The sequence below is a fragment of the Myotis myotis genome, unplaced genomic scaffold, assembly GCF_014108235.1.
Source record: "Myotis myotis isolate mMyoMyo1 unplaced genomic scaffold, mMyoMyo1.p scaffold_m19_p_18, whole genome shotgun sequence".
In the NCBI taxonomy this organism is placed as follows: Eukaryota; Metazoa; Chordata; class Mammalia; order Chiroptera; family Vespertilionidae; genus Myotis; species Myotis myotis.
In genome coordinates this window covers 42,380,067-42,385,789 of record NW_023416322.1, presented here as the reverse complement: position 1 = coordinate 42,385,789, position 5,723 = coordinate 42,380,067, and positions in this window count along the sequence as shown.

Sequence of the window (5,723 nt, the reverse complement as noted above, 5' to 3'; positions counted from 1 at the left end):
CTACCCCCACGGAACGGACAGTTCCTGGGATCTTGGGGCTCAGGGGGAACTGAGGAGAGGAGGTGAGTGAGGCTGCTGGGGCCTGAGACGCGCAGACACGGGCAGCCACACGCCCAGCGTCGCGTCCAGTGATGGCTCAGAGCGGCCCCAGCTCGGAGCGGAAGCGGCCGCTGGCGAAGGGGAGACGCAGGCAGAGCCCAGTCAGCACGTTCTTAAGAAACATTCATTTTGTTCCAAACGCGCCCAACACTCTCCGTAAAAAGTCTTCATTTTGCAGCGAGAAAACAGAGGTGACTGTTCGGAACAGGAGGAAGGGCGCCAGGAACCGTGATTGGAGCGACTCTGAGAGAGTGTTATGGAAGCGCTGGGTCTCAAATCGTCCCTCAGAACAGCCCCCAGGACGACCGTGGGGAGGAGGCCAGGAAGGGAGGAGGTGGGCAGGACCCACGGGTGCAAAGGACGAGCAGAAGGAGTCTGGTCCCTCACGTTCAGGCAAAGAAGCCACGCACAGGAGACCACGTGCTCAATGATGCCACGCATGTGAAATGTCAGGAGAAGGCAAATCTATGGAGACAGAGAACGGGGCTGCGGGTGGGAGCAGGTTCACGGTCAGTGAGCCACACGACAGTGACAAGGAGTTAACACAGATGTTTGCAGCAGCCGGGGGAGTCTCAGAAGGACCATGCTGGCCCGGCCGGCGTGGCTCAGTGGTTGAGTGTTGACCTAGGAACCAGGAGGTCATGGTTCGATTCCTGGTCAGGGCACATGCCCGGGTTGTGGCTGGACCCCCAGTAGGGGGCGTGCAGGAGGCAGGTGATCAGTGATTCTCTCTCATCGTTGATGTTTAACTCTCTCTCTCTCCCTCTCCCTTCCTCTCTGAAATCAACAGAAAGAAAGAAAGAAAGAAAGAAAGAAAGAAAGAAAGAAAGAAAGAAAGCACCCCACATCACGCTAACGGGGGGAACAGGATGCATGAGGCTATGCCGTGTATGATGAAGACCTAGAACAGTGGTCGGCAGACCGCGGTGGCCCATGCGCAGAAGTCGGTTTTCGGCCTGGGCGAGTCTGTTTTGAAGAAGTGGCGTTAGAAGAAGTGGGGGGTGTCGGTTGGTCGGGCGATGGGAGATGCGGCGCAGGGTGGCCGCGGGATACGCAGTGTGGGGGAGGTACATTGTTTTGAGGTACGTTCGCTGAGGTCGACCCCTTCCAACTCTCCCATCCACACTCGTCCATCTGAAACAAGTGTACAGTGAACGTACCTCAATCAGACTGAGGACGGTTTTAGCAAAGGCCAGCTTAGGAGTACCCTGATTAAGTTAATAACAATGTACCTACCTACATAGTTTAAGTTTAAAAAATTTGGCTCTCAAAAGAAATTTCAGTCGTTGTACTGTTGATATTCGGCTCTGTTGGCTAATGAGTTTGCCGACCGCTGCCCTAGAAGATCTAGAACCATCTATAGCGAACAGGTCATGGCAGTCGCTTCTTCTGGGCGTGGAGGCGGCAGAGAAGGGGCGCTTGGGGCCTCCTCGGTGACGGACACAGTCTGCATTGGGAGGGGCCGCTGGGAGGTGCATGTGTGGCTCTAATGATGGGCGCACTCACTTGTCAAACCCATCACCCTTAAAGCCGGAGCACTGCACTGTGTTTACATTATTCCTGAGTAAAGGGAAGGTTTAAAAAAATGAGAGCGAGTACACAAAGGCCTTGACTGAGTGCGGGTCCAGGTTTTCTGGTGCTTGATTAGCGTCCGTGTTCTCGCCCTTGAAGCGACTTGTCGAGCCGATGATCAGACGGGGGTCCTGACCTGCGTGAATGGCTCAAGGTTGCTACCCTGGAAGCCGGTTCTGGGAAACACTGGAGTGAGACAAACCGATGTGCTCAGCGGTGTGTTGCCGTGTTCGATGTTACGTTTCAAGGTAACACATTAAACGAAGGCAAAATAGCTAAGAAATTGTGACACCTTCACACGAACTATTTCGTAGCTAAAAATAATGAGGACATATTAACCAGTTTACATTAGTGAGCAGTACAGGGTATAAAATGGAATAGGAAAGAGGACTTCTTCCATGCACATAATACGTGGATGGAAAATTCTGGACAGATACATGCCAGACTGCCGGTCATGTGTATCCTGAAATGGTGTACGACTCTTATTTTACTCCTTTTAAAGTTACTTTCTGCCTTTGTCCTCCTTTTATAACCGGAAATAAATCAGGAGCATAAAGTTTTACAGTTAAACAAGGTGGGAACCGAACAGAGTCCTGAGCTTGCTTTCCTGGCTCCTGTGTGGCCACTCAGCTGTGGGCAGGTCATTGCGGACGCTCACAGGAACCCCCGGACGTTCCCGACCCGAGCGCAGTTCCTTCAGGAAGAGGGCGGTGAGTTATGGTCACTCATTTATCTTCTGGTTAAGCCAGCTTCCTGCCTGGCTCAGCATGCGCCCCCAGGAGCCCCCACCTCTGCACCTGCCCAGGTCTGCGGCCTCTGAGCTCCCCCCACCTGCACCTGCCCAGTTGCAGCCTCTGACCCATGAAGAGAGCAATGCTCTAGTTCGGAGATCCCAGCAAACACCGTATCACCACCGTCCACGCGTCGTAGAAACACATTTCCTTTGGCTCCATTTCCCAGGCTGCGCGCCTGTTCTAATCAGAATTGGAATCAGGGCGATAGGAGGCACGGACCTCTCGGGCCCTGGCCCTGCGTGGGGAGGGTGCCCGCCCAGGGGCGACTGCGGAACTAATCCGACGATTAGACAGCAAATCGGCTCATTAAAAACGAGGCCGTGAATAATGGCCGCGAGGGGAGGTGCGGGGGAGGGCGGGCGAAGGAGGAACCTCAGAAACCCCTCGGTGAGGGCGAGGGTTTGATTCAGCGAAGTGGCTACGGGACCGCGTGCCTGGGATCTGCGGAGTGCACGGGCCGCGGAAAGGGCCGCCTCGCGCTTCACTGGCCTTCGTGTTCAGAGTCGAAATCCACTCAATTCCACACGGTAATAGCGCTTTAATAACAGATGAAAATATGTCTCATGGTGTGTGTTGATAACTAAATGCTTATCCCGGACCTAGAAAGTCCCATAATTGGAATTTCTCATTGCCGGCGCCCAGCCGAGACCGCGGGGGGATGCCTTGATACGGGAGGTTGGAATCAATAGACGGGGTTGGGTTGTTTGCAGGAGTTGCTGGCTGTGTGTTTAATATACTGTATTTGTATTATGGGCTCCGGTTCCTGCAAATCTCAGGTCTCCTTCTTGAATGAGTGAGGAGATAAGCAATTGAATTTGAAAGATACTTTATGCAACAGAAAAGCAATTTTGTTCCTGGTTATGGGAGGGCAAGGAGTGAACTTGCAACTGAATGCTAAGTGTTTTTAACCCCCGGGGCCTTGCTTTCCCGGCTCCATCCATCTCCGCAACGTGTCCTAGACGGAGGGAGGCTTTGCTGAAAGTGTAGTCGCTTTGAAGTAGTTATCTTGTCCTGTTGATGGTGTGGATGCTGCTGCCGATCTCAGCTCCTTTCATAAAGGAAGGGGAGGAGGACGGGTTCCCTTTCCCCAATGAGGGCCCTTGAAGCACAGGAGGCGGCTTGTCTCCGGGGCCGCCGGGCGATGGGGTAGGTTTTAACCTTTATCCACAATGTCTCTGCAGTCCCGGTGCCTCCCCTAAGTTTTGTGTTTTTGTTTTTTAATTTTTTATTGATTCCAGAGAGGAAGGGAGAGGGAGGGAGAGAAAGACAGGGACATCACTGATGAGAGAGCATCATGGTCGGCTGCCTCCTGCACGCCCCCCACTGGGGATCGAGCCCACAACCCGGGCCTGTGCCCTTGACCAGAACGGAACCTGGGACCCTTCAGTCCGCAGGCCGAGGCTCTATCCACTGAGCCACTCCAGCCAGGGCTCCCCTAAGTTGTTAAAGAATTACATGGCTCAAAATTGACTTGTTTTGACTGTTTTACCCCCGAATCTCTGATAATGGTATTGGTTATTTGTGGATACATCTGAGGTTTTATTTTACTTGATGTTCATGCCCAGTGTGGTGGGGTTTTTGTTTTTGGCTCCTCAGGAGCCGCGGGGTCTCCAGTCACCCACCGCTGGGCGGGGGCTTTGTTATTTCTCCCGAGGAGAAGCGTTTGAAGCCCGTTGAAAGCCTTTGAAAGGCTCTGAGCCCCTCGCCTGTGGCCGGCCTTCTCCCTCAGACTCCTCTCCACGTCCTTCCTGCACCCGCGAACCTGCAGGAAACTTCTAGCCCCCGCTCCCCAGCCCCGCCCCCCGCCCCGCTCCCGCAAAGGCTGCTCAGCTCTCCCTCCTCTGATGGCCGAGGCCTCGCAGCGTCCACAGGCCCGGCCGGCCTCGCGGTTGTTTACCGCTCGGCGGGAATGTGCTTCCCGCCCGAGGACAAGGCTCCGGAAGATGAAAGGCCGCCACGGAGCAGAGGCAGGAGCAGGCGGCGAGCACCGGGAACAGAGATCAGAGCGCGGCTCCGGCTCCGGCCGAGCGGCCTCCAGCAACGCGGCCACGGGGGGCACCTGCTCCCGGCTCAGTCGCTCTGTGGGGTGGTTGTCGGAGAGACAGCACCTGCCGAAGTCCCTGTGCCTCCGCTGGGGCGCCCGTGTTCTGAAAGCATCTCTGATCACTTGCTTGCTTTCTGTCTTTTTAAAAATATATATTTTATTAATTTCAGAGAGGAAGAGAGCGGGAGAGAGAAACACCAATAATGAGAGAGAATCATGGATCAGATCGGCTGCCTCCTGCACGCCCCGCACTGGGGATGGAGCCCGCCACCCGGGCCTGTGCCCTGACCGGGAATCAAACCCGGCCCTTCATTCCACAGGCTGGCGCGCTATCCATGGCGCCACACTGGCGAGGGCACAGGTCGTGATTTTAAGTCTCAGCGGGTGCAGGAGACAGGCGTCACACGGAGGGCTTATGCTACTGCCGCCCGCACGCACTCCCTGTGCGGACGTGTCCTTTTCCGACGGGACGTGGCCTGATCTGCTTTCGTGGTGAGTCCATTGTGGAGGCGGATCCGTATTTAAACAAGAAGGAGGAGACGAAACCTTAAAGGTCATCATTTACAGGAGATGAGCGAGGCGACCCCAGACACACACGGTGGGTAAGGACCGGTCACGCACTGCCCCCCACCCCCCTCCTGGCTGAAAGGCTTTGCAGCCTGTGCTCCCAGGGAGGGAGGTGGGGGGCGGAGGGCGAGGCGCTGCCCCTCCTCTCCCTGGTGCTGGGAGACCTGCGCAAACAGCTCATTTTAAGGTTAAATGCGCCCGAGGCCGGGCTCCAGGGCTAAGACCTTCAGCGGCTCCTGGTGGAAATGGCTGTTTCAGGGACTGTTTTGTTTTCCTCCTTTTCGCCAGGGGCCGTGAGACTTCCCTAGCGAGGCCCACAGAGAGAATGATTCTCTTTTCAGCCACCGACACCCCTGGCCCCACGCGTGTGGCCGCTCCAGGTCCCGCCTGGCTGTGCCGATGGCTCGTGGGACCTGGGCACACAGGACCCTCAGGCCGAGCGCCGGGCGCTCCGGCTCGGTTCCCAAGGAGACGGGTGCGCCCGGGAATGCCTGTCACGCAAGCTGGGGGGCGGGGGGCGCGGCGTCCGGGCCCCCTCCCTACACAGGCGCATGTGACGCGTGAGCCCGCGTGCTAGTGATGGCGGGGAAGACGCTGGAGGGGCCCATCGGCACGCAGAAGCCACCTGCCTGCCATCGCCTGTTCTC